This window comes from Arachis hypogaea, chromosome 19 (assembly GCF_003086295.3).
Source record: "Arachis hypogaea cultivar Tifrunner chromosome 19, arahy.Tifrunner.gnm2.J5K5, whole genome shotgun sequence".
In the NCBI taxonomy this organism is placed as follows: domain Eukaryota; kingdom Viridiplantae; phylum Streptophyta; class Magnoliopsida; order Fabales; family Fabaceae; genus Arachis; species Arachis hypogaea.
The window spans coordinates 85,714,048-85,727,857 of record NC_092054.1 but is presented as its reverse complement, the minus strand read 5'-3'; the positions used below and the strand labels follow the sequence as shown (position 1 = coordinate 85,727,857).

At 40.3% G+C, this 13,810-nt stretch overlaps 1 non-coding gene across 1 annotated transcript; it reads left to right on the top strand.

Annotated features, from left to right (window-relative positions):
- Positions 1 to 4,111: 4,111 nt before the first annotated feature.
- On the top strand, positions 4,112 to 4,218 carry LOC112780594 (small nucleolar RNA R71). The gene has a single exon (XR_003191419.1). It is a non-coding gene; the product is annotated as a small nucleolar RNA R71 (small nucleolar RNA).
- The last annotated feature ends 9,592 nt before the right edge of the window (positions 4,219 to 13,810 follow it).

Below are 13,810 nucleotides of genomic sequence, written 5' to 3'. Positions count from 1 at the left end.
AATGTTGCAAGCTAGCTCCCATTCCACGTTGGTGGTCACGTTAGTTAGACTAACGTGACTGCTAACGTGGCTCTTTCTTGCTTCCTTTGTCCTGAAATCAAGCAATAAAGTGTATCAAAGTTCTAATCCACATCATGAGACATGCATCATCCTATTTGTCATCTAATTCATGCAAAATTCTCATGAATTCATGTAAAGTGCTCAATGTATGCTTAAATCAAGATGTAAGTGAAATTCTACCCAAAACTTGCTTATTTCCCAAGAAAATGCATGAAAAACTACCCTAAAACAGTAAAGAAAAGGTCAGTGAAACTGGCTAAAATGCCCTGGCATCACAACACCAAACTTAAAGCTTGCTTGTCCCTAAGCAAGTACTGGAACAAGAGAATGATGAATGAAATGCCAAGAGAAATGAATCATTATTGTGGAAGTCATGTCCTTGGTTTTATGGTGGTTTCATGCATAGCAACTTAGGTTCATTCCTTCACTGGCTTTCAGACCTTTATCATGTCCTGAAATACTCACTTAATTGCACCCTATGAGACTCTTATTCATTAATCCTTTTATTATTTTCTGGGCTTATTTGTGTTCTTAGGTTAAGTGCTCTGTGAGGGGGCGACTCTTTAAGATAAGCTTTCAGCCAGCACTCCCGAACCAGTTGGTTCAAGGTGCTAGGTGTTAAGACACCCCTAAGGACTTACTTCCTCAAGTCTCTTTCCCCCATACATACACACCACAGGCACATGGTTTTTTTATTTTCTTTCTTGAGACCTTGGTGTCCAGCACCTCTTTGGGTTACTAAATGTTCTGTAGCAAGGTTGCTCTTGATAGTGGACTTTCAGCTGATAATCCCAGGTTAGTTAACCCAAGTTACCAAGTGATGAAGCACTACTACGAACTTATTCATCTAAGCAGATCCTTGGTACAGGAGCACCACAGACATATCTCTTAAGTTTCAAACCCTTGGTGCCTAGCCATGTTCTTTATTAACTTTTCTTTCTTTTTCAACTCTTATTGTTCTTTTCCCCTTTTTCTTATTAGGATCTTGTTATTTAGCTAGTCTCATGGGGTGTGTTTCAAGCATATGATTCAGGACAGATAGTTGTCTTCCCACCCTTGTTGGTGAACCAACTTAGCTAACTTATGACCACATCACACACTAAGGAACTTATTCCACAATATGAACTCCACTCTGGTCTTTGATAACACACATTCTCTTTTTATTTGATTCAAAAGGAGACAAGCAACACAATAAGCAGGATGGAATTGAAGCAGGTATCGTGGACAGTACACATATGACAAAAGCAATAAAGCAACCATTAAACTCTAATCATCTAAACTAATGAGCAACTATAAATCAAGTTCCTTCTGACTTCCAATTTTTAGCATTTTAAGTACATGGAATTAAGTAACAATACAACCTTCTGGTGATGGTTTCTTGCTGTCCCCTTGTTGTCCTCATCCATAGTTTTTGCTCCTTCACTTCCTTGGATGATGGTGCACCATTTCCTCAGAAGGTTCTTGCAAAGTCATTGGAAGTTGCTTGTTTCCAAAGCACTTGAGACATAGTTAGCTTGCATGTATGCTTGCGAATTTTCTGAACTTAATTTGGTGTGTGAACACCAAACTTAGTTCTTTGCCTAGTACAACAAATTGCATACTTGCAGAGATCCTCATATGTTGTTATTAACAAAACAACCATTAACTTCAGACTAAACTACTGCCAAGTGGTCCCCCTGAGTGGTTGGAGCTAGCAATTTGTCATTGGAGTGTAGTGTGATTATAACTAATATCTTTGGTGGAACACCAAACTTAAAACTACACTTTCACTCTTAGGTTTTGTCTTGGTGTGGAACACCAAACTTAGCTCCTCGCAATACAGGGGAAACAACTTGTGATTTTTATTGAAATGATAATGAAAAAGAAACTACCTCAGGTTGGGTTGCCTCCCAACAAAGCGCTCTTTTAGCGTCGCTAGCTCGATGATTCCTTTGTCATGGCGGTTGGTAATGCTTCAGATCTTCCCCTCTTGCAGTAGACCTATATCCATTGGCTTCATCAAGGATCTCTACATGTTCTATAGAGAGAACTCTTTTGATGGTAAAGACCTTAGGTAGCTGAGATGGGATGGTGGGGAGATCGGGGGGAATAGCTGGGAAGTAAGCTGAGATTACTTTATCCCCTAGAGAGAAGTCCTCTGTAGGGATCTTCTTGTTCCTCCACCTCCTTGGTGCCTTCTTCTTTATCCCTTTTGATGTTGCCTTGCTCTTTGTGACCTCCTCTTCTAAGGGAATTTTGTTGCTGGTCTCATATGACTCTGGTGGTTTAGGTTCCTCCTTATTTTCCTTGAGCTGTGACAGCTGCTGATTGCCTTATTCTTCAACCAAGTGGTTTCCCAGAGGTGTTGGTTGTGCTTCAATGCTTGCCTCCTCCCTCAGTATCTCATTATGATCTGTTTCTTGTGAGAGTTTGAAGACATTGAAGCTGAGTTGTTCATCATGGATCCTCAAAATTAGCTCCCCTCGCTCCACATCTATGAGTGCTCTGGCTGTAGCTAAGAATGGTCTTCCCAATATGATTGGGTGAGTGTGACTTTCTTCCATGTCCAAGATGACAAAGTCTGTGGGAAGGAAGTATTTTTCCACCTTCACCAGCACATTTTCAACCATTCCTACTGCTTGTTTTTGAGTTTTGTCAGCCAGCCTGATAACTACATCTGTGGGTGTTATCTCATTGATCTGCAGCTTTTTCATAAGGGATAAAGGCATTAAGTTGATGCTTACTCCCAAATCGCAGAGTGCTTTATCAAACATTGTTTCTCCTATGGCACAGGGGATGTGAAAACTCCCTGGGTCCTTTCTTTTCATAGGCAACTCTGGTTGAATGAGAGCACTGCACTCCTTATTCATCACTATTGTTTGTCCTCCCTTGAGTGAGCTTTTCCTGGTCAGCAGCTCCTTCATATACTTAATATATAAGGGCATTTGTTGGAGGGCCTTGATGAATGATATGTTTACATGGAGGGATGCAAACAGGTCAAGAAATCTTGAGTATATTCTCTTCTCTACAGCACCATTGAGTAATTGGGGAAACGGTGCATAGAGTTTCAGCAGCTCCTTCTGTGTCAGCTCTTTTTGTGAAATTTTGGGTTCTTGGTGATCCTTTTCCTGTTCCTCTGCTGATGTCTCTCTAAGTTGTTCTAATGGCTTATTTTGCTTTTCCTCAGTCTCCTTATTACTTATAGTAACCATCTTGCAGTCTTCCCATCTGACTTTTTTTGCTTCTCCTCTCGGATTTTTCCTTGTGTCACTTGGGAAGCTATCAGTAGGTTTGGGAATCTTTTCAGATAAGTATCCCACTTGAAATTCCAGCCTCTTGATGGTTTCCCCTTGGTTCTGGATACTAGCTCGCACCTCCTCTTTGAATACCTTATTATCTTGAATCTCTTTGCATATGCCTTCAAGCAGAGTCTCAATTTTGGAGTCTTTCTTCAGATGATGGTGAGTTGAGAGTGGATGGGTGAGTTGGGTCATTTTGGTTTTGGTATGGATGCGGAGAGGTGTTATTAGGGTGGTGCTGATATGATCTCTGTGTGGAATGTTGGTGAGCTGCATAGTTGTTGGGGTTGTGATGTCTCTGATCTTGGCTTTGATCTTGTTGATTTCCCCACCCAAAGTTTGGGTGATTCCTCCAACCAGGGTTGTACGTTTTGGAGTAAGGATCATGGGTCTGCCTGGGTGAGTTTCCAATGTAGTTGGCTTGTTCTTGCTCCTCCTCTGCCTCAGCATTCACTCCCTCTTAGGTTGCTGATGAGGTGGTGATTGCTGCCACTTGGTTCCTCTCCATCTTCTTGGTGAGGTCAGCCAACTGCTTGGTAATAAGCTTGTTTTGGGCCAGCAGTCCATCCACATTGTTTAGCTCCATCACTCCTCTAGTGTTGCCTCTTTCAGAAGCATAGAAGTAGTCATTCTCCGCTACAGTCTCAATGACATCTATGGCTTCTTCAATAGTCTTCTTCTTGTTCAGAGATCCCCCGGATGAATGGTCTACTGCCTTCTTTGATTCATAAGAGAGGCCTTCATAGAAAATGTGTAGTTGCACCCATTCATTGAACATATCTGGTGGACACCTTCTTGTCAGGTCCTTAAACCTCTCCCATGCTTCATATAGAGTCTCACCATCCTGCTGCCTGAATGTTTGCACCTCATCTCTCAGCCTGTTGATCCATTGAGGAAGATAGAATCTTGCCAAGAATTTGTTTACCACATCTTCCCAGGTTGCTAAACTCTCCTTTGGGAAGGATTCCAGCCATTTAGATGCCTTGCCCTTAAGTGAGAAAGGGAACAGAAGTAGTCTATAGGTGTCAGGATGAACACCATTAGACTTCACAGTATCACATATCCTCAGGAAGGTGGTTAGATGTTGATTTGGGTCTTCTTGGACACTTCCTCCGAATGAACAATTGTTCTGAATAAGGGTGATGAGCTGTGGCTTTAGTTCAAAGTTGTTGGCATGTATGGTTAGTCTTTGGATGCTGCTTCCACAGTTTTCTGGGTTTGGGTTGATGTAAGAACCCAGAACTCTTCTCTCTTGCCCAACCTGATGTGCTAGACTTTCTCTGCCATGGCTGTGAGCCTCTTCTTCATGATGGTTCTCCATGTTTTCATCCATGTCTGGATCAAAGTACTCCTCCTCTTCCTCAGCACCAACTACTCTCTTTCCTCTTGCTTCCTTTCTTAATCTAAGGAAGGTCCTCTCAGGTTCAGAATCAAAGGAAGTTGAAGCCCCGCTTCTTCTCCCTGTCATACAACCAACAAGGCACAAGCAAGGAAATAGATACAGAAAGTACTCTTGTTAAAATTACTGTTAGTGTGAGTGATGCAATATATCAAACAGTTAGTGGGTTAGTGAACTGACTGGTAAATAACTAAGAAAAAGGAGTAGGGGGGAAGGGAGGAAAATAACTAAAACTGAAAGTAATCAACTCAAACAGAAATTTAAATCAAACAAAAGAAAAATTCTCAATCTAGTTATCCTCCAATTTAGTCATTGTTGATACAAAATCAATCCCCGGCAACGGCGCCATAAACTTCATAGCACGGAAACTTGTCTCTCAACAATTTTCCTTCGGCAAGTATACCAAATTGTCGTTAAGTAATGTTCAAGCAACTTTAATTAGAGGAATGTTCTAGTTGAGCGAAGCAGAATTTGGTTTGAGAGTTGCAGGAAATTGAATGACGGGAAAGTAAATAGCAGAAAATGTAAATGCTGGAAGTAAAGAGCTGAAAGTAAATGACGGAAAGTAAATTGCAGAATTGTAAATGGGAATGGGGAAGATGCTCATGAAAGTAAATTGCAGAAATTAAAGAGAATGGGTAAGATTAGAAATGGGGATTCATTGGGCTTAGGAGATGTCGCATTCTCCGGATCAAGTTCATTATCATCTCTTCCTCAATCAATGCATTCATTGATCTCCTTGACAATCTTAAGTGATCGAATTCCAATTCCTTGGTAATTCAATCTCTCAAATCTTGATCAATAGCTAATTCCTTGGTCAATTGCTCATGAGAAGAGATGAATTATGGTCACTGATTATACCACATGCATTTCCAAATCAAGTGTTGGTAGGATTATAGTCACCATACCCAACCAAACCCAATTTGGTCCAACATGAGAAAGCATTTCTAGCATGATCTCTTCATTCATCTTTCAAGTTTCAGAAGAGATCCAAGTATGAATAGTTTCTTTTCCAAGATAGCTACCCAATTGGATGAAGATTGAAAGCTTTCTAGTAAAATCAAGAGAAAAGATAGAAGAAGAGTAATGAAAATTAGTATTGATCCATCAAATTATAACAGAGCTCCCTAACCCAATGTAAGGGGTTTAGTTGTTCATAGCTCTTGAAATGGAAAACAAAGATGGAGAATACATCATGAAAACTAGAACTAGAAGTGCAGAGTAAATTATACAGAGAGTAGTTCTCAATTTCCAATCCCCCAAAAGGCTCTTCTTTCTTGATTCAAAACTACCCCTATATAAACTACTCTTCTGATCTTCTAGTTGATTCTTCAAGTCTTGGATATGGGCCTTTGGATCTTGAGTTTGAAGCAGTTATCTTCTGCAATGGGCTTAGCTATACTTGCAGAGAGAAAGTGTGAAGTAGGAAGGGTCTTTAGCTTAGGACGTTAGTGGCGTTAACATTAAGTGAGAGTGTGGGTTCGAGAACGTTAGTGATAATCACCTTTTTCACTAACATTCCTCTCCCAGGGATGATCCACGTTAACTTCAACGTTAGTGGCACCAACGTGACCACTAACGTTGCCTCTTGGTCCTTCGCACACGTTATTGGGACTCACCTTTTCCAATAACGTTGAGAGTCCTCCCTCCCTACGTTAGAGTTCATGTTAACTTAGTTAACGTGGCTCTTAACGTAGGCTTGCCAATTCTTCGAGAATGTTAGTGACACTTACCTTTGTCACTAACGTTCCAAGGTGCCCCTACTTCTCAAGTTAGAGTCCATGTTAACTATGTTAACGTGGCTTCGAACGTGGTAATGATAGCCATCTCCAACGTTAGTGACAAAGGTGAGTGTCACTAACATTGGCTTATCATCTCCTTTATCCACGTTAGTTTCCACGTTAACTAAGTTAACGTGGGAGCTAACGTTGCTCATAGTGACTTGTGGTGGTACATCCCAACATTAGTGACAAAGGTAAGTGTCACTAATGTTGGCGATCACTTGCTTTCTCCACGTTGGCTTCCACGTTAACTAAGTTAACGTGGTAACTAACGTGGCTCATTGTAGGTTGGCCAACGTTAGTGACGAAGGTGAGTGTCACTAACGTTGGCTTCTCTTTTGCTTCCCAACATTAGAGTCCACGTTAACTGAGTTAACGTGGCTCTTAACGTTGCCACTTATGAGCTTGGTCCAACGTTAGTGACAAAGGTGAGTGTCACTAATGTTGGCCTTATTTTTTTCTTCCACGTTAGAGTTCACGTTAACTTAGTTAACGTGACTCTTAACGTGGGCTATGATGGCTTTCGAGGACGTTATTGGCGATTACTTTTCTCATTAACGTTGCAAGCTAGCTCCCATTCCACGTTAGTGGTCACGTTAGTTAGACTAACATGGCTGCTAACGTGGCTCTTTTTTGCTTTCTTTGTCCTGAAATCAAGCAATAAAGTGTATCAAAGTTTTAATCCACATCATGAGACATGCATCATCCTATTTGTCATCTAATTCATGCAAAATTCTCATGAATTCATGTAAAATGCTCAATGTATGCTTAAATCAAGATGTAAGTGAAATTCTACCCAAAACTTGCTTATTTCCTAAGAAAATGCATGAAACTACCCTAAAACAGTAAAGAAAAGTTCAGTGAAACTGGCCAAAATGCCCTGGCATCAGGATGTCTCTAGGTAATTCTGCTGGAAGGTCACTTCATATGAAGACCCCTGATAAGGCTATGGAGTTTTTTAAGATGGTTGCTAATAACCAATATTTATACTCTTCTAAAAGGACCTCAGTGAAGTAGGGAGTCATGGAGTCGGATACCTTGGATGCTATTCTTGCCTAGAACAAAGCTATGTCTCAGCAAATCAATGTTCTTATACAACACTTGATCGAAATGCAAGCCTTAGCCGTTAATGCTCAAGATACTTCCTATGATATGAATGGTGGCTTCCTTCAATGTGAGACTTATGACTATGGCCAATATGTTCCTGAACAGGTTAACCACATGGGATACTCCTCTGGACCCTTCAACAATGACCCATATTCCAAGATTTTTAATCAAGGGTGAAAAAATCAACCAAACTTTGGATGGAGAGAACAACCTCAGAGGCAACCATCAAATTTTGTCCACAGTTCTCAGGGTGATTTCAATCAAAATTATTTCAACAACCACCCATTCCAACATGCTCAACCTCAAAGTATCCTGACTTGGCATCTATTGTTGTAGAGCTCTCCAATTATAAACAAAATTTTATACAGAAAACTAGAGCCTCACTTAGAAACTTGGAGGCCCAAATGGGTCAGTTAAGCAAGCAAGCACCAGAGAGGCCTACTGATACTCCTTGATGCAAATGAATCATTGGTGGTTTTACTTATTATTTTTAGTAGCTTTTAATTTGTTTTCATGCATTTTCCTTATTAATAAACATGCAATTGAATGATCTATTTTTTACATGCTTTGATGCATCAAGTACTAGTTGAATTTTAGTCATTGCATGAAAATAATACAAGAAGATGATACTGTTTTTAAATGAATGAATATCTTGTGATTATTCATGGAATGGGAAAACTTTGATGCAAGGTCTATGGTTAATAATAGGTGGAGCAGAGCCTTGGAGAAAAGTGAAGAGCAATGAAGGCGTTGGCAACTTGGTCCTAGGCGTTGACAATGCCTTCCTTATTTCAACTATAAAGGAGTTGGCAACTTGGTTTCGAAGTTAGCAACTCCTTCCTTATTTCAACTATGAAGGAGTTGGCAACTTGGATTCAAAGTTAGCAATGCCTTCCTTTTCTCTCATGCACACAAATCGAAGATCAAGCTCTATAAAGGTGTTGGCAACACAACCCTGGGCGTTAACAACGCCTTCACTATCTCAGAATCAAAAGAGTTGCCAACTTGGAACTCAAATTAGCAACGCCAACAACTTCAACTCGTGGAGGATTTTATGAAGGCGTTACCAACGCCAGGGTAGAAAGGCATTATCACCACTAACGTCTGCGATAGTGAATCAGAAAAATTTCACAGGTCACGCAACTTTCTTACCACTTTTTTTATATGATTTTAAAGAGTTCGACGCGGTTGTCGCGTGGTCACAATTGGTGCAGCAATTAGAGCTCCAGATTGAGAGATATGGTGGATTGAAATAAAGTGACAAGGGTTTGTTAGGTTTTGTTTTTCCTTCTTCTTCCTTAGTGAAAAACTGAATTGGAAAGGGAAGAAGACTGAATGCTTCATTTATATGTAGGGCCTTAGGCCCAGTTTGGATCCGGTCCATCCGGTTTGGCCCGTTAGCCTGGTTTTGGACCAAAATCTTTAAAATAAGTATTAAAATTTGTATTTTAAATATTTTTACTTCCTCAAAGTATAAAATTTAATTTCTTAATTTCTTTTAATAATAATTAATTTATTAGCTAATTATTTATTAATTACCCAGGGTTTATATTCTACCCACCGAATAAAAATCTTCGTCTTCAAAAATATCGATCACCACAAAACTAGGCGAGAGTAGTTCTCATTTAACACAACACATAGCTTCCCTAAACTTTTGTCAATCTTTGCAACACCTTGTCTCCCGCACTCCTCCTCCTCATCCTAGTAGTCCTAATATCTTCACAATCACTGTGCTTCCACTGCTGCACTCTAATTCGTTGGTCATTAAGAATTTGATTATTCGCCTTATGCCAACCAAAATCTCCTTAAACTCTACAAGCTCTAACGGTAATACCCTTGATAAACCACTATTTTATGGATTATAATGTGCTTAATTGTGTGGTTTTATCATGATCTTTACCCACTTATTCATATGATTAGCATGCATTTATATTTCCTTCTAAATATTATTACATGATTGAAAACTTGCTTTCTAAGAGACTTTTAATTATGTATTTTAATTCTCCTTTATTCCATTCGATGTCGTGATCTGTTTGTTAAATGTTTCAGGCTTTATAGGGCATGAATGAGTTGGAGATTAGAAAGGAAGCTTGCAAAAATGGAAGGAACACAAGAAATTAAGGAGATGACCAGCGAGAAATGACGCGGCCGCATGGCTCACGCGACCGCGCGAAAGAGAGGAAATCGCAATGACGCGGCCGCATGGCTCACGCGACCGCACGGATTGGAATAGCATAAGTGATGCGGAGGCGTGGACGATGCGCCCGTGTGGCAAAGCAAAACGCCGAATGACGCGTCCGCATGAATGACGCGATCGCGTGACGTGCGCGATCTGTATAATCAGCAGAATTCGCTGGGGGCGATTTGGTCCCTGTTTTGACCCAGTTTTCGGCCCAGAAAAGCAGACTAGAGCCAGAGAACATGCAGAAACCAGAACAACATTGATTCCACACAATTTTTAGTTTTTAGATCTAGTTTTACTCCTCCTCTAGGTTTTCTCTCTACACATTCATAGTTCTTAGGATTTTATTTCTATTGCTCTTTGCATTGGGATATTGAGAAGAGTTATTACCTCATCAAGACTTCGTCATTCTAGTTCGTTTTCTTTTCTTGGCTTTACTCTTCCATGTCCTTTAATATACTCAATTTTACTATTGGATTATTTTAGAATTTATTAATACAAGAATTACTTTTATTTTTAATTGATTCCTTTGAGTTTTATTTATCATGTCTTTCTTTAATTTCCTTTCCTATGTTATGAGTTCTACATTCACAATGAGCGAGTAGTTCCCTAACTTGATGGGGAGTTGATTGAAAGGAACCCTTGAGTTGGGATGCTTAAAAGAAAAATTATAATTGGGTTTATTATTGAAATGCTCTCTAGTCACTGACACTAATCCTTTTCAATTTGAGCGGATCGGAACTTGTGAATAGAAACAGCATTCCAACTTGTTTGACTTTCCCTTACCTAGTAAGGGATAACTAAACAGAACAACCTTCAATTATCAACTAATCTTGAGAGTACTTCAACAAGAATAGGGCTTCCAACTAATCTACTCCCAGTCAAGGCTTTTATTTAAATTACTTAATTTCTCCAATTTAATTTCCTGTTTATTCAACTCAAACCCTTTTTGAAAAAAATCTAATTAATAAAATAGCACACCTTTCTGCAACTCGTTGGGAGACGACCTGGGATTCATACTCCCAGTATTTTAATTTTAATTTTTGTGACAACCCTTCTAAATTAATAAGCAGATTTCTGGTTGGTTAAGAACTATACTTGCAACGCATATCTCATAACAATTCTTAATTCGCCAATTTCTACCACGTCAATTTTTGGCGCCGTTGTCGGGGATTTGCAATAGAGTGCTAAAGTTATTAATTGGAATTTATTTATTTGCATTTTATTTTATCTTGCTACTATAAGCTGCTTATTTCTTTCATTAGATGACGCGTTCACTTCCTGATCCAAGCTTGCCAGTATTCGATCCTGAGATTGAAAGAACTATTTCACGAATAAGGCAAGCTCGGCATCGGTTAGTCCTCTCTGAGGGCGGATCTGAAACGTCACTTGAGGAAGAAACCAGCCCCCGTTCTAATGATTCGGTTGATTTACCTACAGGTAACATGGCAGCAGCTAGGAGAGTTACTATCCAGGAGGTTGGAGCCCCTGATTTTTCAATGTAACCGTTTCAAGCGCATCACCCAGCGGTGGCTACAGATTTTGAAATAAAGACTGCACTGCTCAATTGGATGCCCAAGTTTCATGGCTTACCTGCTCAAGAGCCTATCAAGCACCTGAGAGATTTCCAAGCAGCATGTTCTACTGTCAGGCGTGATGGTGCAGATGAAACTTCAATTTTGTTGAAAGCTTTCCCATTTTCTCTTGAGGGAAAAGTAAGAGAGTCGTACTACACTCAACCCACAGCAATTGTATCCGACTAGGATACACTTAGAAGAGAATTTTTGGAAAAGTTCTTTCCAGCTGAAGTTACTGATAAACTGAGGAAAGACATTTCCATGATTGTTCATCCGAGACTCTCTATGAATACTGGGAGCGCTTCAATAATCTTCTGAAAGCATGCCCCCACCATATGATTGACAAGATAGTGTTGCTCGGTTACGTCACACAGGGCATGAGGCCCCAAGATAAGACCACATTGGAAAGTGCTAGCAATGGGTCTATGAAAAAGTACAAGACCACTGATGAGGCATGGCAATTGATCAGCGACTTAGCTGAATCCACTCGGAATCACAGGCAGAAATAAGGCCATTCAAAAGCCGTTGCAGAAGTATCCTCTAGCAGAGAGACTGCTGCTCTAACTCAGAGTATCTGTGAAATGACCAACTTGCTGAAGCAGATGCAATTGAATCAACAACAAGTTCAGCAAGTCAACCTTCTCCACCACAGCAAAGCCAACAGTTAGTTCCACAGAGAGTTTGCGGAGTCTGTGCTAATTATAGCCATTATACTGATGAATGTCCGCAGCTCCAGCAGGAAGACAACACCGTGGCAGCCACTCATATCTTCTATGACCGCCCCAACCAAGGGTACAATCAAAGTGGCAGTTACAACCACGGATGGCAGGACAATTCTAACCAGAATTGGAGGGACAACAATAACAACAGAGGAGGCAAAGACAATCAGGGAAATCAGAGGTGGAATAATAACAACAACAGGCAGCAGAACCAGTACCAGCCTTACAGAGCACCTCACCTGAGGCAATCCCAAGGACCACAAAATACCCAACAGCAGACCTCTCAAATTACTTATCCTTCTTCATCTGCTAATGATGACTTACTACAATATATTGATCGGAGACAACAGACCATGGAAAATAACCTTTATGCTACACTAAATGGTCTGAACTCTACCTTGGAAGCTCTTGTCTCACAGATTGGATCAATGAATAACTCCAATAACTAGCCTTTGAGCTCCAATGGAATTCTCTCTCAACCATTACCCAATCCAAAGGGTGGTATTAATGCCATTACCCTAAGGTCCGGAACCACACTGCAGGAGAGGAATCAGGAGGAGCCAAGCCCACCAGAACACGCCTCAGCTGAAGAGGTAGTGGAAATAGAAGATGTTGAAGAGGAAGAAGATATACAGGACATAGATGAAAAAGAAGAAGTTCAACCACAGGAGGAAGCACCAAAGGGCGCAGACACTCCAGAAGACACCACTCCCATTCCATTTCCACAACTTGCAAGGAAGCCCAGGAAGCAGCTGGAACCTGATCCCAAAATGATAGAGATATTCAAAAAGGTTGAGGTAACTGTTCCTCTTTTTGATATTATTCAACAGGTACTTAAATATGCCATGTTTCTAAAAGATTTATGTATACATAAAGACAAAATTAATGAATTAGAAACTATTCCTTTAGGTAGTTCCATATCTGCTTTAATGGGAGGTTTACCTGAAAAATATAGTGACCCAGGTCCATGTATGGTTAATTATACTATTGGTGGTGTGGTATTTTCTGACTGCATGTGTGATTTAGGAGCATGTGTGAGTATAATGCCTTTGTCTATATATGATATTTTGAGGCTCCCTCCCTTAAAAAGGTCGGCAGCTCGTTTTGTGTTAGCAGATAAAAGTATTATTACAGTGGCTAGAGTTGCTGAAGATGTATTAGTGGGCATTAAGGGGCTCACATTTCCCATTGATTTTTATATCCTGGAGATGCCCCAAAATGACTCAGAAAAGCCGTCATCAATCCTACTCGGAAGACCATTCCTGAAGACCTCGAAGTTCAAATTAGATGCTTTTTCAGGAACACACTCTTTTGAAATAGATGGCCGAGTAGTAATCTTCAATCTAAATGGAGTTATGAAGCATCCTCCAGAGGATCATTCTATCCTCCAGTGTGACATTATAGATGAAACCGTGGCTGAAGTTTACCAGGAGGAATTTGAAGAGAAGTATAGGACAAAGTCCAAGTGTGGGGACATTCTCAGAGGACAATGACAGTACTTTACCATTGTTACCAGCTCCAGACAACCCAGAGCCTGACCACGATCAGAAGTTAGAATTAAAACCCCTTTCTCTACACCTCAAATATGCTTACCTTGAAGGCGAGCAGAAGTTTCCAGTTATCATTGCAAGGGAACTCACTTCTCAACAGGAAGAGCAGTTACTTAGAGTGCTGAGGAGGCACAAGAAAGCAATTGGTTGGAGTTTG